We start from the raw sequence: 24,145 nt of genomic DNA, 5'->3' as shown, positions 1-24,145 counted from the left end.
TAACATTTTCTCTACGACCCTGATAAAATGCTCGTTTGTTTTACACGAAAGAAATAAAAATATTGTATTACTTTATCATCCACGCATGAGTCCCCTGAAACAGATGTGCACTCGCAAATCCTGAGCAAATGCAATACTACATACGACAACATGCGGAGTGTAAGTTTTTGACCAACTGTGTCACAATAACAGCACGAAAAATACAATTCGAAGATGACCAATCCGGTACTTTAGCGAGTTCTGATTTGCTGCTGGTCTGAGTGTATTTGTACTTTCAAAACTGAATTGCCCCCACACACTTGATTTATCTAGAAGAGATTTAATCGAACCACCTACGAAGAAGAGAGCTTCTAATTATCGTCTGTGAAGAGAACTTCAACGTACTGTCAAAAGCTATCTCGACGACGAAGAAAGGGGGCCAGAATGTGGAAAGCTGCCAGAAATACCTCGTAGATGTGACGTTCGCAATGAAAATAAGTGCAGGAATGATAGAAAAGGTTATTCCTTTTGTAGAAAATGTCACAGGTGTTTGTGCCGTGAACGTAAGACTATGGTCTGTTGCAATTGTCTCGACGTGCAGCAAATTAATAATAATACTTTATTTTTTGTTTCTTTTGAATTATCTTATAATCAAATAGTCTACCTTGTTGGAGTAGACTATCCAAGTGACGTGTTGAATATACCTGGCTGCCTGCGATCTGACAGTAGTAAGATAGAGAGTAGTGCAAATAAAAGTGGCCCGGGCGAAGGGACAGGATCTGATATGAATGTACGCGTATACTCGTAATTACAACCAGTGACAAGTACATTACGTGTGCGCCTGCCACGTGGCCCACGCAAGTACAGAACATAGTGCGGGCTGTGTCAGTGTGTTTGGTGCAGTGCAAATGGGACGATGGTGCTCACACAGGAACAGCGGGTGTTCCTTGTCGAAAGTTTCTCGACAGCAATGTCGTGGTCAATTGTTTGCTGAGAAGTTTAATGGTGTCAAAGTGCTAACAGAGAGTGCCGTGCAACGCTTAGGCCGAAAATGGCGTGAGACAGGATCGGTTTTGAGCAAGTCAGAGAACATTCCGAAACGTGCTTGCACACCAGAAAATGTTGGCTGCAGTTCACTAGAAAATGCTTCAGAATCCTGTCAAATCAGTCCGACGCCTGTCGCAAGAGACCGGCGTATCACGTCGATCACGCAGACGAATTCTGCATCTGCATACCTACTAAGTGTTCGTTGTTAATGTATTAAAACCAGCAGATGTTCCTTGGCTCCTCCAGTTTTGTGAGTGGATAACAATGAATGGCTTGGACATGGATCTGTTCTGTATATCCGACGAAGCCTGGTTTCACTTGAGTGGTTATGTCAACTCACAGAATCATAGGTTCCAGGCAACAGAGAACCCGCCCAAGTTCCACGAAACACCATTGCATGATGAGAGGATAGGGGCTTGGTGTGTAGAATCTGCACGCCAAATTATTGGTCACATTTTCTTTCCCCAGACGCTGACATCTGAGCGTCACATTTCCCACATTTTGAAACCATTTGTGAGCATTAACGGAGGAGAAGGAGACCTACAGTTACGTCCAACAGGATGGATCAACTGACCATACAGCCAGACGAACCTTCGAGCACATTTACACAATCTTCACGAATGACAGAGCTGTTACCAGATGTGAGTCTGACCGCACTCCTACCTGGCCACCCAACTCACCTGATCTTTCAGTGTGCGATTATTTGTCAGGGGAGCCCTCAAGTCTAAGGTATGTCACAACAGCCCCCATTATCTTAGGAAACTGTAGCAGAATATTTCATATGAGGTTGCAGCAATTCCAGCAGACCTGCCTCCATCCGCCTTCAGCATCTTGCTGACTAGGGCCCAAAGGTGATAAGAAATGGATTGAGATCACTTTCAACATCTGCTATAGACAGATTAGTATTGTATTTCCTTTACTCTGCTGTGTTTCTTTGTACCTTGAAACTCTGTTCTCTGGCTACTACTACTTGCCCCATCGTTGTACTACATAAAAGATTGCAGGAGTGTGCATCCGTGGTCTAGGGGTAGCATCTCTTGCCCTCGGGGCAGGGTAACTGCCCTTAAAGGCGGAAGAATCAGCAATAGTCAACGGAATGAAGATACAGAAGGAAGATTCTGCATTAAGGACACATTATGTGTATCCACACGACCTGGGGCCTGTAACTGAAAAAGTGTCGTAATGATATCTCCTTCGAGAAATATTACGCAGTCGCATCTCCAGGAGGAGGCTTCAAAGAGGGAGGTGACCATGAGAGAAATATTGAATAACCAATTATAGGATAACTTTCTACGAGTGGGTGCGTTTAATGTCAGAAGGTCGAACGTGATAGGGAAGCTAGACAATCTGAAAACGGACACACAAAGATTCAGTCTAGATACAAAGACTGTCAGTGAAGTGAAATGAAAAAGGAAGAAAATATGTATAGGGTAATATCAAAAGCTGCAGAAAATGGTACAACTGGAGTAGGATTCGTTATGAATAGGAAGGTAGGACAGAGAATGTATTACTGTGAACAATTCAGTGACAGGGTTGTTCTCATCAGAATCGACAGCAAGCCAACACCGACAACGATAGTTCAGCTGTACATGCCGACGTAGCAAGCGGAAGACTAAGATATACACTATATGAGGGTACTGAAAGCGTAATTCAGTACGTAAAGGGGGATAAAAAGGTAATAGTCATCTCTGTGGAAAGGGGTAGAAGATAGGTTACGGGAGAATATGGCCTTGGTATTAGGAATGAGAGTGGAGTAAGACTCATTGAGTTCTGACATAAATTTCAGATAGTAATAGCGAATACTCTGTTCAAGAATCACAAGAGGAGTTTGTATACTTAGGAAAGGCCGAGTGATACGGGAAGATTTCAGTTAGATAACATCGTGTTCAGGCAGATATTCCGAGATTGTATACTGGATTGTAAGGTGTACCCAGAGGCAGATATTGACTCAGATCACAATGTGGTAGTGATGAAAAGTAGACTGAAGTTTAAAGAGATTAGCACCCAAAGAAGTGGCACACATAAGTACTAAGGAATGACGCGATATGCTTGAAGTTCTCGAAGGCTATACCAATAAGGAATAGCTCCGTTGGTAGTACAGTTGAAGAGGAATGGTTGTTGTTGTTGTTGTTGTTGTTGTTGTCTTCATTCCTGAGACTGGTTTGATGCAGCTCTCCATGCTACTCTATACTGTGCAAGCTTCTTCATCTCCCAGTACTTACTGAAACCTACATCCTTCTGAACCTGCTTAGTGTATTCATCTCTTGGTCTCCCCCTACGATTTTTACCCTCCACGCTGCACTCCAATGCTAAATTTGTGATCCCTTGATGCCTCAGAACATGTCCTACCAACCGATCCCTTCTTCTTGTCAAGTTGTGCCACAAACTCCTCTTCTCCCCAATTCAATTCAATACCTCCTCATTAGTTATGTGATCTACCCATCTAATCTTCAGCATTCTTCTGTAGCACTACAATTCGAAAGCTTCTATTCTCTTCTTGTCTAATCTATCTATCGTCCATGTTTCACTTCCATACATAGCTACACTCCATACAAATACTTTCAGAAACGGCTTCCTGACACTTAAATCTATATTCGATGTTAACAAATTTCTCTTCTTCAGAAACGCTTTCCTTGCCATAGCCAGTCTACGTTTTATATCCTCTCTACTTCGACCATCATCAGTTATTTTGCTCCCCAAATAGCAAAACTCCTTTACTACTTTAAGTGTCTCGTTTCCTAATCTAATTCCCTCAGCATCACCCGACTTAATTCGACTACATTCCATTATCCTCGTTTTGCTTTTGTTGATTTTTATCTTATATCATCCTTTCAAGACACTGTCCATTCCGTTCAACTGCTTTTCCAAGTCCTTTGCTGTCTCTGACAGAATTACAATGTCATCGGCGAACCTCAACGTTTTTATTCCTTCTCCATGGACTTTAATACCTACTCCGAATTTTTCTTTTGTTTCCTCTACTGCTTGTTCAATATACAGATTGAATAACATCGGGGAGAGTCTACAACCCTGTCGCACTCCCTTCCCAACCGCTGCTTCCCTTTCATGCCCTTCGGCTCTTATAGCTGCCATCTGTTTTCTGTACAAATTGTAAATAGCCTTTCGCTCCCTGTATTTTACCCCTGCCACCTTTAGAATTTGAAAAAGAGTATTCCAGTCAACATTGTCAAAAGCTTTCTCTAAGTTTACAAATGCTAGAAATGTAGGTTTGCCTTTCCTTAATCTATTTTCTAAGATAAGTCGTAGGGTCAGTATTGCCTCACGTGTTCCAACATTTCTGCGGAATCCAAACTGATCTTCACCGAGGTCGGCTTCTACCAGTTTTTCCATTCGTCTGTAAAGAATTCGCGTTAGTATTTTGCAGCTGTGACTTACTAAATTCATAGTTCAATAGATAGATAGAGGAATGGACGTCTCTAGAAAGGACAATCACAGAAGTTGAAAAGACAGACATAGGCACAAAGAAGGTAACTATGAAGAAACCATGGGTTACAGAGGAAATACTCCAGCTGATCGATGAAAGAAGGACGTACAAAATGTTCAGGGAAAGACAGGAATACAGAAATACAAGTCAATGAGCAATGAAATAAGTAGGAAGTGCAGGTAAGGTAAGACGGAATGGCACCATGAAAAATGTGAAGAAATCGTAAAGGAAATGATTGTCGGAAGGACTGACTCATCATATAGGAAAGTCGAACTAACCTTCGGTGAAATTAAAAGCAAGGCTGGTAGCACTAAGAGCGCAGCGGGAATTCCGCTGTTAAATGCAGAGAAGAGAGCGGGTAGGTGGAAAGAGTACATTGAAGGCCACTATGTGGGGGTAGATCTGTCTGATACGACAGAAGAAGAAACAGGAGTCGATACAGAAGAGATAGGGAATTCAGTATTGGAATCAGAATTTAAAAGAGCTTTGGAACTCTTAAAAGCCAATAAGGTAGAAAGGATAGATAATATTCCATCAGAATTTCTGAAATCATTGGGGGAGGTAGCAACAAAACGACTATCCATATTGATGTGTGGAATGTATCAATCTGACCACATACAATCTTTCTTTCGGAAAATTATCATCCACACAATTCTGAAGACTGCAAGAGCTTACAAGTGCAGAATTACCGCACAATCAGCTTAATAAATCATTTATCTACGTTGCTGACAAGAATAACACAGAGAAGAACGGAAAAGAAACTTGAGGATGTGTTACATGAAGATGAGTTTCGTTTTAGGAAAGGCAAAGGCACAAGAGACGCAAATCTCACATTGTGGTGTATAATGGAAGCAAGGCTAAAGCTGAATCGAGGCATATTCGGAGGATCTCTCGACCTGTAAAAAGTGTTACGCAAGGTACAATGACGCAAAATTTTCGAAATTCTTATGGAAACAAGGGGTAACGTGTAGGGACAGACGAGTAATATACACTGAAGTGCCAAAGAAACTAGTATAGGCATGCGTATTCAAATACAGAGATATGCAAACAGGCAGAATACGGCGCTGCGGTTGGCGACGCCTTTGCAAGACAACAAGTGCCTGGTGCAATTGTTACATCGGTTACTGCTGCTACAATGGCAGGTTATTAAGATTATTTGATTGAGTTTGACGGGGTGTTATATTCGGTGCATGAGCGATGGGACACAGCATCTCCGAGGTAGCGATGAAATGGGGTTTTTCCCGTACGACCATTTCACGAGTATACCGCGAATATCAGGAATACGGTAAAACATCAAATCTCCGACATCGCTGCGGCCGGAAAAAGATCCGGCAAGAACGGGACCAACGACTACTGAAAAGAACCTTTCAGCTTGACAGAATCGCAACCCTTCGGCAAATTACGTCAGATTTCAGTGCTGGGCCATCAACATGTGCCAGCATGCGAACGATTCAACGAATCATCATCGATATGGGCTTTCGGAGCCGAAGGCCCACGCGTGTACTCTTGATGACTACACGACACAAGGCTTTACACCTTGCCTGGACCCGTCAGCACCGACATTGGACTGATGATGACTGGAAACATGTTGCCTGCTTAAACGGGTCTCGTTTCACACTGTCGTGTGGGCGGACGTTTTCGGGTATGGAGACAATCTCATGAATTCAGGAACTATGGCGAACATTTTTATCAATGACCTTAAAGATAAAGTTCTAAATTCTGACGATAACATTATGGATAAAATTGTTTATTACAAACGTTATGTATACGACACTCTGATACTTGTCGATGGTTCCCGCGAGGACATTGAGGAAATAGTAAAAAAGTTCAACGACGCACATAATAAAATAGAATTTACCGTGGAGTATGAAACTGACAATTGTTTACAGTTCCTGGACCTGAATACAAAAAAGCAGGGCAACAAACATGCGTTCTCCGTTTATAGAAAACAAACTACGACTGATGCCGTGATCCCGAATGATTCATGCCATCCGCAGGCTTATAAAGAAGCTGCTTTCCGTAGTCTCGTGCATAGGGCAGTCAATATACCTATGAGCGAAAAAGATATGGAGACTGAAATTAATACCGTTAAGAGAATAGCGGTGAATAACGGCTACAGAATAGATATGGTTAAAAAACTGTTACGGAAAAGTAATAAGCGAAAAAGAATAAACCTGATGGAGAGAAAGTGAAAATTATCACGATGCCATACTACGGAACAGTCTCACAAAAGACAGTCTCAGTCTGGCGCACACTTTTAATCTGTGGGCAGATTTTATATTTTTATGGACTGCCTGACTCTAGTTCTGACTTATTAACACTCTGCTAACTGTATACCATGGTATTATATTTTGTGAAGTGGGCAAATGAACCACAAGGTTAGTCAATAATTTATTATGTCAGTTTCGCCGCTGAAAGTTCACATTATCAGTTACGGCATACTAACAGCCATATTCAGATGTGACAGTAATTCATAAACAGTTACATCATAATATGTAAATATCTGTTACATGTGCACAGAACATAATAAAAGTAGTTCAGGGTGTGCCAACAAGATATATAATCACAAAGTAAAATAAACTGAAATGAAAATACTTTTATGGGCCCTTTATATAGGACTTACAGAAGAGGTGGAAGAGAGGGGAGAACGCAAGGGAAACGACTGGGTGTGAGGGGGCGCAGGATATTGGTGAGGAGGGGTGGACAACAGCACACTCTGTATCCACTTATTTTTGCTAAGATGCAGGTTTTGAAAGTATTACTTTTGAAACTACAAGCAAGCATACATTTAAAGCTACGAATACGTATAATTTTAAGCATCTGTATACCTATTTAGTACTGTGTATCATTTCACTGTTTACATATTCATGCATTTAGTACATACTAATAACTGTTAGTATTCATATCAAACGTTGCTTGATCTCAGAAAAGGCATTTAAGAATCCTTCCCGCTCACTGGAAATACTGCGGCGGCCCCTAACAAAATGACATTCGTACATTATCCATTACATCATCTGTCCCTCCACTCATATCTACCAATTTAAAAGAATAATGCTGGCCGGGGTAGCCGAGCGGTTCTAGGCGCTACAGTCTGGAACCGCGAGACCGCTACGGTCGCAGGTTGGAATCCTGCGTCGGGTGTGTGTGATGTCCTTAGGTTAGTCAGGTTTAAGTAGTTCGAAGTTCTAGGGGACTGATGACACCAGAAGTTAAGTCCCATAGTGCTCAGAGCCATTTGAACAATTTTGGTTTTTAAACGAATGAACAGTACGTAAATTATTTTAGTACCACCCCCATTTGTGTGAAAAACATTTTTTGCTTAATGCAGAGCCGTTGATGGTTACAGTTACCCTGTTGAAAGGTTAATTATGATTGAGACTACAAGAAGATAAAAAGGCGTAAGTCAACAATACATTCATTTACGCTGCAAGAAATATCTTCTTGTATCTGAATATCTATGCACAGTTCAAGAGCCCGAATCATTTCTGATTGATCTGGTATCTGCTATTTATGGAAGCGCTAATAATTCTGAAATCACAGTCAAAATGAAATCTCTATATGCTCAAGGTATTTCTCACACTCATTTAATAACATTTAATTAAACACTGAAGTCTTTTTGCTTACAATATTTTATTCTCAAGTTTGCATACACACACATCTAAAAGGCTACATATCCAAACATTTGGCACCAAAACGATAAGTATGACTTTTACTAGTTCATCTACAGCAAGCTGGAAAGGACTTCCAACGTAGCAATATATCACATCCCTGGTGAATGATTAAGTGAAAATGGGAAACAGGCCGACAAAATACATTTACAATGCAAATCTAGGCTCTTAGCTTGCCAAGATCAGTTAACGCAAAATAAGGAAAGTAATTCGTAGTGAAATACATCACATTTCAATATGATAGACGGCGGAGAATGCGCAGTTCAGTCACTTATTATTCTTTGAGTTTTCCAAACACGTCTGGAGGTCGTGAAAGACGGCTGGCCGAGGGAAGGGGCTGCATTTGAAAGCACGGAATGAGAAGTCGTGTTTCACTGCCGAAATCTTTAGTGCCGGCGATCTGCATACCAAATATGGCGCGCGGGAAGCGTGTGGGATCAGACTTCTGCATTACTAACAGCCGGTTCACTGAAACTCAGACATAGCTTTCTGCACAAACACTCTGCTCCATACATACGAGTTGATTTCTGGAAAGTACTGGCCTTGGAAAGTAACTTCAGCAGATTCAGGAAAGTCTTCCCTGTAAAATTCATCTTCACTCATATGAACTACTATTTCCGGAACAGTTCGATGTGATTGAATAAAGAAAGATATGAATTCAGATGGTTTTTATTTTGGATACTCATTCAAATGTACTATATTGCTGGCTAAGCTGTTTCGGCTTCGTTCGTTCAAATAGTTTTTGAATTAGTGTTGCTTTACCTTGAAGGTACGAATTTTACACCTGCTGAGGGCCTATGGTAATTTCAACATAACTTCGTCGATTGCTTCTAAAGACTATCGAAACCATCATAAATAGTTTTGTTTTTTTGTTGACGCAATCAGTTTTTAAAACACATTCATAACAGGTTTTGGCCGCAATGGTCATCTTGATATGCTAAAAGTGGCATTTGTGAATACATGTTCATGTGTTGTGTTCCCACGGATATGTGTTCACCAAATGTCACTTTTGGCATCCCAAGATGACCATTGTGGCCGAAACCGGCTGTGATTGTGTCATAAAAACAAAACTTTCTAATAAGGCAATAACTGTATCCTTAAAAGAAACGTTGTTTTTTCCAAAATTCTTGAAAATAAAATGAGAGTATATTTCTGTGTAACACTCCATTTCGGACCAAGTGGCTCATTCTTTAGTTTGGATGGACTATCTACTGACGTACTTGTAACCATCCATATCACTTATACAAGGATATTGGACCAGTTGAATAACAGACGCACCATGCATACAGAAATTTATAAACTTATGGTCTAATGCGACAAGGATGGGTACTTGTTTACGGCCTTCTAATATAATCATCCAGGCATTTGTGGGAAATAATTTAAGAAAATTGCAAGACTGCAATGGACTTGCAGTATGTTTTGGAAGGCGACGGGCAACTCTGAGTTAGTGCCCTGACAGAAATAGCTTTAACAAGTAAACCTTATACTTGACTACTTGTCCCATGCATCTACTAAACTGATTTTGCCTAGTAATTGTGTTGGTAATTGATAGCTGGTATTAGTTATCGGAATATAAATGAACCTGGACCCTGAAACAGTGTTAATGAAATGGTAGCCCTGTAATTATTTTGTCAATTATTGACGGGTGATTAATACATCAACATGGGACTGATCTTTTATAAAAGTTATGGCACAAGTTTATTGATTGAAATTGGAGAACAATACATGTTAAATGCGATGAAAAAACATGGTCTGATGGCAGCACAAATATGCAAAGAACAGTTAACAACCCTGTGTGTGGCGGCTGGTTGTCAAAGAGAAAGGTTTGACTGACTGGACCATTTACACTGGCTCAAAATATCGATAACGCAATCTGATATTATCTGCCACTGTATAGACCTTGATGGATTTATTCTACACAGAAGTTATGCTACGTTGGTGCAGCTGAGAACAAGTGGTGAGATTGATCTTGTTGGCCCTAAGAAGTCGGAACAGCAATTCAATACCCCAGTTCTCGATGCACAGCACTGCCTCAGGTGTTGGCCGTAGTTTAAGTGTCTGCAGACCAGCGATGTGTGGCGACTGTAATTCCGTATCGCGGCACGAAACATACGAAATCGTGGCTAGCGATCTGTGAGACCGATCGAAATTACTCTCTAACGACCCTGAAATCTCGGCGGATTCCAGCATATGACACTCCCGTCCGCTGGTCATACCCAGGACCCGTTTGACGCATTTATACCGCAGTGCATACAAGGAGATCAAACGTCAAAGTGGTAGACCCGTCATGAATATGATTTCCCTTGGTACAGCGAATTATCCGAGATGACTGTGGTCTAAACTGTCGCTACAGTTAAGTCCCCACACCATAGGCTCCCCAGTCAAGATTAGTGCTAGTGCAAAGTCACGATCATGACAAGTGTCCCAAGGGCATAACAAATGTCAAGACCAGTTTCTCTTCCAGACCGAGTCTGTATCCGAAGATCCACTCTAGACACCCTTCTGAATCCGAAGATCCACTCCAGACACCCTTCTGAATCGGAAGACCCAGTGTCACCTCCCCTCATTTTCCATCAAACCTCAGTAAACTCCCAAAAGCACTCCTGCAACTGTCCCCACAAGGGTTTCACACCAATCAAAAGACCTCACAAGCTTCATGTCTCCCTCCTAACCTGTCTGCTCTCCTCATCGGCCAATCTTAATCTCCGTTTTCAGGAGAAGCAGCCAACTCCTGACTAGGAAATTCCCACATGGAGAGGAGGAGACGTTGTGCTCCTGACTTTTTTTTCCCACGGCCACTTTAGGCTATGTGCTGTTTTGAGTTCCATAAGTGAACATTTAACACAGAGATCATTATCGAGACAGCCTGAACATTACCTGGTGTCTGACCAGGGGTCCCAGATAAACCAAGAGAAGTGCTTTTGTGTCACAACATGGATCAATTCAGAGCCGCCATAAATGTTGCGTTCCTCCTAAAATTGCCCGCATCTCGTGGTCGTGCGGTAGCGTTCTCGCTTCCCACGCCCGGGTTCCCGGGTTCGATTCCCGGCGGGGTCAGGGATTTACTCTGCCTCGTGATGGCTGGGTGTGTGTACTGTCCTTAGGCTAGTTAGGTTTAAGTAGTTCTAAGTTCTAGGGGACTGATGACCATAGATGTTAAGTCCCATAGTGCTCAGAGCCATTTGAACCATCCTCCTAAAATTGTTCTGAAGGCCTGAGGGTTCCCAAAAAACTCTGCAGGCCAAGGGATGGCTACCCCTGACACCTCCTTCGATAGTATATTGTCCACTGTGAACGTAGAAACTCACGAATTTCTATGGCCGCCATCCTTCTCCACTAAAGTCGTTTACAACACTGTCGTAACACGGTTAATGGGCGACCTACTCTGGCGTCCAAAATTAAAGCAACAGATGGAAATTTTGAAAATGTGTGTTTATTTTTCCACAAAAAATATAAACAGGTGACAGTAAAGTAGAAACAATGTAAAGAATACAGAACATAAACAAATGTGGCATGCATAAGAGTACGGTAGGCGAAAATGTGCACGTTTTCTCCCAACTTAACGGGTTTGCACACACATTCAGACAACTGCTTAATTTGCTGAGAATGTGGTGTGACCTCCTTTTGCAGCAATGCAGGCTTAACAACAGCCGGGCATGTTGCGAGTGATGTTATCAACCACATGTTGAGGAAATAGCGCCTATTCTTCATGCAGAGCTGCTCGTAACTCTTGGAGAGTGGACGATAGATGCTGACGTGGTGGAACCCGCCAACCTATTGAATCCCAGACATAATCCACGGGATTCAAATCGACAGAGCGAGCAGGCCACGCCATGCCTACAATATCTTCCATTTCGCTGAAAAAACAACCACCCATGCTCTATGAGGCCGAGCATTATCATCCACCAATGTGAAATCTGGACCCACAATCCGTCACAACAACAGCACAAGAGGACCCTAGATCCCGTCACAGTACCTGGCAGCAGTTCAACCTGGCTGATTCTACCATACAATATCATGAAGGGGTGTTCAAGTGGTCCACATAATCCCTGCCCGCACCATTACTGATCTTCCTCGGTATTGGTCTCTGTCCACAACGTTTGGGTCGCGAAATCCTATCCCTCATTCCCTCCAGAAGATGCGAAGCCATCGTGAATCACTCTACAGACCAAATACGGACTAACATACGAAAATAACATTGGCCCACTGTTCTAACGTCCAAGTGGCATGTTCATGACTCAACCCTAGACGTTCCCTTCTGTGAAGACGCTTCTGAGGTACATGCACAGCAGGTCTCCAGCAAAGCCTTCAGTACACCGTTTGGCTTTATACAACACGTCCTGTGGATGCTCGACTCATATGCCAGTGATACCGTCGTGCCCTTACACTCAAATAACGGTCCTCCCTTCCTGACGTCACATATGGTCGGCCCTGCTCTGATCTTCAGAGTACACCTTCGGTCTATATAAATTGTAGCCACATCCGAGAAACACCAGAACGATTCACATCAAGCGATTGGGCCACATCAGTCTGCGACTGTCCTGCTTCCAGTCTTTCTATGGCCCTCCATCATAGAGAGTCTCGTAGGCGTCTGCTTTGTGACTGTGTACACACTGATAGTGGATGTGGGACTACCCGGTGAACATGCCCATTTTTGAAAGGTGGCCGGCCGTAGTGGCCGTGCGATTCTAGGCACTACAGTCTGGAACCGAGCGACTGTTACGGTCGCAGGTTCGAATCCTTAGGTTAGGTAGGTTTAATTAGTTCTAAGTTCTAGGCGACTAATGAGCTCAGAAGTTAAGTCGCATAGTGCTCAGAGCCATTTGAAAGGTGCTCTGACTTCATCGCTGGTATGGTCGTCCATTGATCGGAATGCCATCTGCTGTGGAGAACACGATTGTGTGGACATCTGTTGACAGTTTGTATGATTATATTGTGAATTAGACCAGGACGGAGAAACCGCAGTTTTTTGCTTCAATTTTAATTAGTAACGCGCCCCCACCCTCTGCTGTGGCAAGAGGTGCCTAACAAGTATGTCCAGGTAGGCTGTTTTTCCGCCCCGTCGACCAAGCGCACTGTCTGCACACCTTGGGAAAAATTCTTGGGCCCAGCATTCTGTCCCCAGTATGTGCGTCGAGATGTTTCTTTCCCTAATAGCTGCACGTGGCTTCCAAGTCCCAAATGTCCAGAGCAAGATTTATTGTCAAATGACCACCTGCCTGCCTGTTCCCAACTCCAGAAAAATACTATTTGAAGGAGAGACACCATAAAGACACCACATGCATTAACAATGTACAGATGTTCTGGATGAAAAATCGTCATTATATTGTACGCTTGAATATGGAATAAAGTGATAGAGTGTCTCGTCGTCTCTCAAAACAGTTGGGAACGTAAATCAAGATGGCCAAATAGACTTTACAGCCACCATCTCTCCCTCCCCTCTCCCCCCTTTTCAAGAATGGGCTGATAGAAGTAGTGCAACCTCATTTGGTTATGCGTAGCGTGCAATATTGCTTTGATCATGAAGTCTTGCAAAGAAGCTATTTCGTTATGCAATAAGTTAGCACTATACTGGTCATTCATATTGCAACTCCATTAACTGTACACACAATAAGCATACTATCAGGTGACTTCAAGACCATGACAATGATGTTCAGATTCCATATTGTACATCGTATCTTCCAGGCTACTTTGTTAAAAACAGAGCCAGCATCCCTTCGTACTGAGTGAAATTTTCAGCTCAGGAAGAGGATAAACGTCTTTTCTACAATTTGCTTGTTTCAGACGGGTTGAAATCGCTAAACTTCAGCCATCAGTACGTTTCGACCTCTGCTGCTTAGTGCAGAAGTACACGCAACAGAAACCCATAACCGTGCAATAAAAATCAATAGAAGTAACCATTAGCACGTACACTGCGGGAGCCATACTCATTCCTGCTTACGTGTCTGTATACGCATACAAGATTAGCTGCACACATGTGACGTAGTCATATGTTATGGTAAAGCTGAGAGGCCAGCCGTTGTGGCCGAGAGGTTCTAGGCGCTTCAGTCCGGAACCCTCTGCTACTACGGTCGCAGGTTCGAATCCTGCCTCGGGCATGGATGTGTGTGAAGTCTTTAGGGTAGTTAGGTTTAAGTAGTTCTAAGCCTATGGGACTGATGACCTCAGATGTTAAGTCCCATAGTACTTAGAGCCATTTGAAAACTGAGAGGTTTTCAACTTTAGCTGTGAGTATGACTTCAGCTGATGGAAAGGATTTGGACGTATTAGGTTTATTACTTTCTTCTGAAAATCTAATACGATACTCTCACAAATACAGGTCTTCGGCGTTGTATGTTGATGTTACCAGTGGTTTTCTATCTTTCTCTCTATTTCTCTCTGTCTTCCTATTTCTTTGCGATTTATTTTCTTTCTTTTACCTAATTACCCACAGAGTCCTTCTCTTAGTATTACTTGCATTCTCCTAGTTGTTCCACCAATTTTGTGTAAGTGGTATCACGCTGTCCTGGTTCTGATTAATGAGGTTCAACGAATCCAGCAATGGTATTGTTACTTTTATAATTTTGCATATAGGTAAATAGCATTACACAGTGTATTGTAACACGGCGGACAGGTGAGAAATCAGAACTGGTTTTGTTTTTACCAAGGGCGGCAGGTTTTGTACGTTCAATTACCGATTTCTTACAGTTACACCCGTACGTTAAATACCATTAAAGGTGCATAAATTTGCATAACGGTTAAAGAAAAGGTTGTCATTCCCTAAAAAACTGATGTGCCGTTCTTACGTATTTTAAGTATTCGTGGCACATTGGACAAAAACTGAATATTAATATCATTTGAAATGTAAAATCATTCTAATTGAGACTGTGGGCGAACAACAAAAACTACTTTTTTATTCTAATGCATAATTTTAAACAGCACTTCTACGTGCCTCTACTGACGCCTCTAGCCTCAAGATCGGCTTTCTATATCAAAAGTTGTAATTCAAACCAGTGATTTCGCCATCTCGCTCAAAGACGTGAATTCCAGGAACTCCAGGGTCAGGAAAACCGAACCTACAAAGGGGGGGGGGGGGGGGGCATTCTTTATCTGGGTCAGTTATCTGGACGCATTTGAAGAGCTAGGCTCTATGTTTCTATGGGCGGCTACTAAGCCCCACATTTTCACTGAATTAACGGTTTTTCGCGGCGGTAGGAGCGAAACACAATAATTTTTGGGGTGGCTCAATGCGGAAACTGAATATTTCGCAGATATTGTCATGAAGAGTAAGTTCCACGGTAGTTGAAACTAACCACTGTCAAAATTATTTCAAGTATCGACTGCTGTGAAACTCTGAATTTCACATGTAAGACAGTCCGGCCTAGAATTAATTCTGCATCAGATTCGACTTAACTCAGTCAGATGAATTGGACTCTGAATATTTTGCCTTCAGTCGACACATGTACAATTCGTTAATATTTTTCGACTGTAAGCTATACATCATTTTACCGCGAGTAGTGCTATTTGCACTTAGAATAATGTCGTTGTTAGATGAACTTGAACTCAAGTAGTCCAGTAGGGACTCTGAATATTTTACAGCTGTCACTACTAAGACAAAAAAGAAGAAAAAACGACGCATCATGAAAAGAATTACCCGAATCGGATGGAAGTCGATAGATGTGACGCACGTGTTCAGACGAACATAAGATTAAAATTTCAAAAAAGTTGAATAAATTATTCAAAAGAAAGAGTTTCATTGATAGAGTTGTTGGATGTCATGCCGAAGGACTTTTTTTATTTTTTGAGTCATCAGTCTTCTATCTGGTTTAATGCGGTTCGCCACGATTGCCTCTCCCATTGTAACCACTTCATCTCAGAGTAGCACTTGCGACCTACGTCATTAACTGTTTTCTAGATGTATTCCAATCTCTGTCTTTCACTACAGATTTACCCTTCTCTCCTTTACAAGTTCTTCTATTTATTCCACGATGTCTTAACAGATGTCCTACCGTCCTGTCCCTTCTTCTCGCGAGTGTTTTCCAAATGTTCCTTTCCTCACCGATTCTTCAGAGAACTTCCTTATCCGACCACCTAACTTTTAAAATTCTTCTGTAGCAGGATATCTCAAATTCTTAGATTATATTCTGTTTCGGTTTTCCCACAGTCCACGTTTCTCTACCATATAATATTGTGCTCCAAACATATATTCTCAGAAATTTCTTCCCGAAATTAACGCCTATGTTTGATACTAATGGACTTCTCTTGGCCAGGGATGCCATTTTTTGGCAGTGCTTGTCTGTTTTTGATGTCCTCTTTGTCCACATGTCATGGATTATTTTGCTGCCTAGGCAGCAGAATTCCTTGACTTCACCTACTTCTTGATCCCCACTTCTGATGTGAAGTTTCTCGCTGTTCTCATTTCTGTTACTTCTAATTACTTTAGATTTCTTCGATTTACTCTCAATCCATATTCTGTACTCATTCGAATGATCATTGTATTCAACAGATCCTGTAATGCTTCTTCACTTTCACTAAGAACAGCAATGTTATCAGCGAATATTATCCCTGATATCCTTTCACCTTCTATTTGAAGCTTTTTTTTTTTCATCATTGCAATTTTGATATATAGAATGAACAGTAGAGGAAAAAGACGACATCCCTTATTTAAATCTTTTTTAATCAGAGCACTCTGTTCTTGGTCTTCCAGTCTTATTGTTCCCTCTTGGATCTTGTACATATTGGATATTACCTTTCTCTCTCTACGGCATACCAATATTTCTCTCAGAATTAAGATAATCTAGAATTATTTGACACAATCCAACGCATTTCCATGTCGGTAGATCCTATGAACGTGTCTTGATTTTTCTTCAGTCTTGCTTCCGCCATCAACCACAACGAGGGAACTATCTCTCTGGTGCCATTACCTTTCCTGAAGCCAAATTGGACATCATCTAACACTCTCTTGTGTGTATAATTCTTGTTAGCAACTTGGATGCATGAGATCTTAGGCTGGCCGTGTGCTTCTTCTCGCACTTGTCAGCTCTTGCAGTCTAAGGAATTGTGTGGATGATGTTTTTTTTATGTAAGTTACATGGATTCTTGCCAGACTCATACATTCTACACACCTACGCGAATAATCGTTTTTAGATTTGTGATGAGGTGAGGCTTTACAGCTGTCAAATAATTGTGAATCTACATTGTAAATTACCATCAACGTTTAGTTTTATATTCAGTGCTACCGGTTTCGATCAGTAGACCATTATCAAGCTGAAGCAAAGAGTAACCAGGTTGTCACTACAACATTTGAAGTGAACAACTTCAATGTAGGTAGAAGAACGTACTTTCGATACAATAAATAATCACCAAAGATACAGATATGTACGAGACACTCGCATTACAACCATACATTGAAATGTATGATAAGTGTGCGTCTCCTACATGTCTGCGTCTTTTGTAGTTTATTTATTTTAACAGAAGCTATGTTTTTCTACCTACATTGAAACGAAACGAAGAACTGGCTGACATCGAAATAAGTGTCCAAGGAATAGAACAACAACTGGAATCACTCAACAGAGGAATGTCCACTGGACCTGACGGGATACCAATTCGATTCTACACAGAGTACGTGAAAGAACTTGCCCCCCTTCTAACAGCCGTGTACCGCAAGTCTCTAGAGGAACGGAAGGTTCCAAATGATTGGGAAAGAGCACAGTTAGTCCCAGTCTTCAAGAAGGGTCGTCGAGCAGATGAGCAAAACTATAGACCTATATCTCTGACGTCCATCTATTGTAGAATTTTAGAACATGTTTTTTGCTCGAGTATCATGTCGTTTTTGGAAACCCAGAATCTACTCTGTAGGATCAACATGGATTCCGGAAACAGCGATCGTGTGAGACCCAACTCGCTTTATTTGTTCATGAGACCCTGAAAATATTAGATACAGGCTCCCAGGTAGATGCTATTTTCCTTGACTTCCGGAAGGCGTTCGATACAGTTCCGCACTGTCGCCTGATAAACAAAGTAAGAGCCTACGGAATATCAGACCAGCTGTGTGGCTGGATTGAAGAGTTTTTAGCAAACAGAACACAGCATGTTGTTATCAATGGAGAGACGTCTACAGACGTTAAAGTAGTCTCTGGCGTACCACAGGGGAGTGTTATGGGACCATTGCTTTTCACAATATATATGAATGACCTAGTAGATAGTGTCGGAAGTTCCACGCGGCTTTTCGCAGATGATGCTGTAGTATACAGAGAAGTTGCAGCATTAGAAAATTGTAGCAAAATGCAGGAAGATCTGTAGCGGATAGGCACTTGGTGCAGGGAGTAGCAACTGACCCTTAACACAGACAAATGTAATGTATTACGAATACATAGAAAGAAGGATCCTTTATTGTATGATTATATGATAGCGGAACAAACACTGGTAGCAGTTACTTCTGTAAAATATCTGGGAGTATGCGTGCGGAACGATTTGAAGTGGAATGATCATATAAAATTAATTGTTGGTAAGGCGGGTACCGGGTTGAGATTCATTGGGAGAGTCCTTAGAAAATGTAGTCCATCAACAAAGGAGGTGGCTTACAAAACACTCGTTCGACCTATACTTGAGTATTGCTCATCAGTGTGGGATCGGGTTGATGGAGGAGATAGAGAAGATCCAAAGAAGAGCGGCGCGTTTCGTCACAGGGTTATTTGGTAACCGTGATAGCGTTACGGAGATGTTTAGCAAACTCAAGTGGCAGACTCTGCAAGAGAGGCGCTCTGCATTGCGCTGTAGCTTGCTGTCCAGGTTTCGAGAGGGTGCGTTTCTGGATGAGGTATCGAATATATTGCTGCCCCCTACTTATACCTCCCGAGGAGATCACGAATCTAAACTTGGAGAGATTCGAGCGCGCACGGAGGCCTTCAGACAGTCGTTCTTCCCGCGAACCATACGCGACTGTAACAGGAAAGGGAGGTAATGACAGTGGCACGTAAAGTGCCCTCCGCCACACACCGTTGGGTGGCTTGCGGAGTATAAATGTAGATGTAGATGTAGATGTAGTGCACCGCAAATGTATGAAATACATGATCGTGTGACTCCCATATATCTGTGTCTTTAGGAGATTATTTGTTATAACAGAAGCTTCCCTTTTCTACTTACGTAGAAGTTATCCACTTCTAATTTTGTAGTGGTAAGAATAAAAACGACAGCTGATGGTCATCTACTATGAAGTTGCGCGATAATCGATTGTTGGCACGTCCCTCAACGAAATAAGAAATTCTGATGGAATGTTATCTATCCCTTCTGCCTCATTTGTTCTTATGTCTTTTTTAAGTCCCGATTCTATTACTTGTTCTTTATTGGTTCCTGTTTCGTCTTCGCGTCGTCAGCCAAGTCTTCCCCCTCACAGAGACCGTCAGTGTACCCTTTCCGCCTATCCGCTCTTCTGCATTTGCAAGTGGAATTCCCATTGTTCTCTTAATGTTACCTGTCTTTCCTTTAATTTCTCTCCGCAGCTCGTGGTTGTGCGGTAGCGTTCTCGCTTCCCGTGCACGGGTTCCTGGGTTCGATTGCCGTCGGGGTCAGGGATTTTATCCGCCTCGTGATGACTGGGTGTTGTGTGCTGTCCTTAGGTTGGTTAGGTTTAAGTAGTTCTAAGTTCTAGGGGACTGATGACCATAGATGTTAAGTCCCATAGTGCTCAGAGCCTTTAATTTCACCAAAGTTTGTTTTGAATTTCTTATACGCTGAATCAGTCCTTCCGGCAATCATTTCCTTTTCGGTTTTTACATGTTTCATGTAGCCATTTCACCTTAGCTTCCCTGACTTCTTATTTTTTCATTTTTTTTTGTGACTTGTATTTCTGTATTCCTAAACTCCCATGAATATTTTTATAGAACCTACTTTCACTGATAAAATGAAGTATTTCTTTGTTTTGCCCATGTTTTGTTCTCGTTACGTTATTTATACCTATGTTTTTCTTTCCAACTTCGGTTGAGGCGTAGCGCCGTATACCGATACTGCCTTGGAGGCGGTTAAGTGAGAGATGTGTCTCAGAGCTGTATAGTGACAAATGGTTACACGAGACTGGACGCGCACGTAGTTTATGTATCAGCCTATAGCGGACAGTATTGGATAGGGGACTGTGATTTAGTTTCGATTGTGCCCACTAGAGTGCACTAAAGTAATAGAATGTTTTTCATAAACTGTTCTAGTATTTTCATAAAGTGTTATTATGTCTTTTTGTGTATGTAAAATGTTATAAATGTGTTTTAGCATTATGAATGATGGGTGAGTGTGATTTAAGGTTAATATGAAGATAATTGTTTAACGAGTTTTTCAGTCGGATTTAGTGTGGGAACATTTCGAAGAAGCATGGATGTGGACAAAGGGGATTTTTGTAGAATAGATTTGTAAAGTAAGTTTATGGTGGAGGTAAAGTTAATTCAGGTACGGTTAATAATAGTAACTAACTTTACACATAAACAAAACTTCAGCATATTACACTCCTGGAAATTGAAATAAGAACACCGTGAATTCATTGTCCCAGGAAGGGGATACTTTATTGACACATTCTTTGGGTCAGATACATCACATGATCACACTGACAGAACCACATACACATAGACACAGGCAACAGACCATGCACAATGTCGGCACTAGTACAGTGTATATCCACCTTTCGCAGCAATGCAGGCTGCTGTTCTCCCATCGTATAGATGCTGGATGTAGTCCTGTGGAACGGCTTGCCATGCCATTTCCACCTGGCGCCTCAGTTGGACCAGCGTTCGTGCTGGACATGCAGACCGCGTGAGACGACGCTTCATCCAGTCCCAAACATGCTCAATGGGGGACAGATCCGGAGATCTTGCTGGTCAGGGTAGTTGACTTACACCTTCTAGAGCACGTTGGGTGGCACGGGATACATGCGGATGTGCATTGTCCTGTTGGAACAGCAAGTTCCCTTGCCGGTCTAGGAATGGTAGAACGATGGGTTCGATGACGGTTTGGATGTACCATGCACTATTCAGTGTCCCCTCGACGATCACCAGTGGTGTACGGCCAGTGTAGGAGATCGCTCCCCACACCATGATGCCGGGTGTTGGCCCTGTGTGCCTCGGTCGTATGCAGTCCTCATTGTGGCGCTCACCTGCACGGCGCCAAACACGCATACGACCATCATTGGCACCAAGGCAGAAGCGACTCTCATCGCTGAAGACGACACGTCTCCATTCGTCCCTCCATTCACGCCTGTCGCGGCACCACTGGAGGCGGGCTGCACGATGTTGGGGCGTGAGCGGAAGACGGCCTAACTGTGTGCGGGACCATAGCCCAGCTTCATGGAGACGGTTGCGAATGGTCCTCGCCGATACCCCAGGAGCAACAGTGTCCCTAATTTGCTGGGAAGTGGCGGTGCGGTCCCCTACGGCACTGCGTAGGATCCTACGGTCTTGGCGTGCATCCGTGCGTCGCTGCGGTCCGGTCCCAGGTCGACGGGCACCTGCACCTTCCGACGACCACTGGCGACAACATCGATGTACTGTGGAGACCTCACGCCCCACGTGTTGAGCAATTCGGCGGTACGTCCACCCGGCCTCCCGCATGCCCACTATACGCCCTCGCTCAAAGTCCGTCAACTGCACATACGGTTCACGTCCACGCTGTCGCGGCATGCTACCAGTGTTAAAGACTGCGATGGAGCTCCGTATGCCACGGCAAACTGGCTGACACTGACGGCGGCGGTGCACAAATGCTGCGCAGCTAGCGCCATTCGACGGCCAACACCGCGGTTCCTGGTGTGTCCGCTGTGCCGTGCGTGTGATCATTGCTTGTACAGCCCTCTCGCAGTGTCCGGAGCAAGTATGGTGGGTCTGACACACCGGTGTCAATGTGTTCTTTTTTCCATTTCCAGGAGTGTAGATAATTACGTTGATAAAAAGTGCAGTCGTTAGGTTTACTATTTTGCGATTGGTTATTGATGAAAGGCGCGCACTGACGCGGGAGAATGTTGTTTTGCTATTGGCTGTTGAGTAAACTGACCAATGGTAAAGCAATATTCTTCGCGCGCCTTTCTCTGCTGGTAGAGAAGACTCGGAGTATTCTAGAGAGGAGTCGGAGCACAGCCATGAAATAGTTCGGACGTGTGTAGTAGTAGTTCCGATGGAATTGATACGTTGCCGGATCTAGCAGTGTTTTATACATCAAAAGTGTTGTAAAGCGACGGCATAATTATTCCTATGGGTGTGTAGAGATTTCGGAATTTTTAAGTGAATTTTGTGACGAGAAAAGGCATAAATTCCGCGTGACGTATTGAGCAGGTCGGTGGCTAAAAACTATGACTGCATTAGGTACCAACAGACTTAATATTTGGCGAGCATTCTCAATCGAAAACAATCCGCAATTTTGTAGCTACTACGTTTTCGGGAAATGCAACACCATAAACTTGCTAAGGTGAATGAAAGGGATTGTGAGTGACTGTGTTAAGACTAGCACGGGCTTGGCAGTGATACTTGTTCACCTAAGTTTCAGAATATATTAATTGAGGACAACATTTCCAAACTTTCATTTCGTGTGAAAACTCTCTCCCGAAACGTAGATTAGTGACTTTAATTGCAGCCAGGTTCACGACGTCGAAGTACAGTAGGTTTCGCTCGGCTTCCCTACTGATGATCTGCTGAGACAATGTTTACAGGTAGGTGCAGGTCCGTCGTAAAGGGACGGAAGGAACCGCGCCGCCCCACGGTGACCGCCATTTTTAGAGATGTCTATTCCTCTTTAACTGAACTGCCTACAGAGCTATTCCTTGTCGTAGTACTTATAGCCTCAGAGAACTTCAAGCGTATCTTTTCATTTCTTAGCATGTCCGATCCCATACCAAATTTAATCCAGTCATCATTCTAGATCGTCAAAATCCTGAAATAGTTTGAGAACTCTGCCCGTAGTACTCCAAATATTCTCAAATGCGGAGCGACCTTGCTGGTAAGGTATTGTATTCAAGTACGAAAGAAGCATAGAATCGGCCTGGAATCTCAATGACTCGAGTACAGTTGTCTTCAGTGATGAATCCCACTTCGAATTGAGAGCAAATAACCATCGGAGATAAGTCTGTTGACGCCCTGAAATGTGGTCGATACCATCCAGACAGTCAGTCGCCATACAGCCCGACAGCCAGGAGTGATGGTTATGGTTGCCATTTCTTATCATAGCTGATCCCCTTGGTTGTCATCTGCAGCACCCTGACAGCACAGCGGTATGTTGACGACATTCTGTGCCCCGTTTTGTTTCCCTAGATGGCAGGCTATTGTGGGCTTACATTTCAGCGAGATAATGCCAGCCCGCACACGGCGAGAGTTTCTACTGCCTGTCTTCATGCTTGCCGAAACCCTATCTTGATCATGAAGTTCGCCGGATCTCTCCCCAGTGGGAACATTGAGAGCATTATGGGCAGCATCCTCCAAACATCTCTGTTTTTGACAAGCTAACACGCCAGTGGTAAAGATTTTCGCACGATTTTCGCTACAACTTTTGAAAGGTGGCTACACTGAGCCACAGCGCCAGAGATCGCGCCAGAGAGTATTGTTCCGCCGCCTCCACTGGCAGTGATTCTTGAGAAGTTGTGGTAGGCGGTTCTTGTGCAGATGTAGTGGAGAGTTGTCGAGAAGCGGTGTGAGTGTTTGTTCCATGTTTTATACAGTTATTTGATGGGAGAGATAGCAGATGTTATTCTAATGGAGATATTGTAATGATCAGAGTTCTTTTCGTCAATATATATGAAGGTAACAAATTCCCTGTTTTTTTTCTTTTTATTATTTCTGTGTCTCAAATAATGCATCATTACGGGTTCAGTCAACAAAGCATCTGGCTTGTGTTCTTGTATTAGAGTGTAATTCTGGTTTTCTTGCGCAATTATAGTATTTCTATTTTTTAATTACTTCAGTATAAATTATATTCAAAATTTCTTGTCTTGTTGAAGAAGAACCGTGCCAGATGTGTACGTTGAGTCATACTTCCACACACAGAACAGTTATACTTGTGCTTTGGTTTT

This window comes from Schistocerca cancellata, chromosome 1 (assembly GCF_023864275.1).
Source record: "Schistocerca cancellata isolate TAMUIC-IGC-003103 chromosome 1, iqSchCanc2.1, whole genome shotgun sequence".
In the NCBI taxonomy this organism is placed as follows: Eukaryota; Metazoa; Arthropoda; class Insecta; order Orthoptera; family Acrididae; genus Schistocerca; species Schistocerca cancellata.
This window is presented reverse-complemented; position numbering follows the sequence as displayed.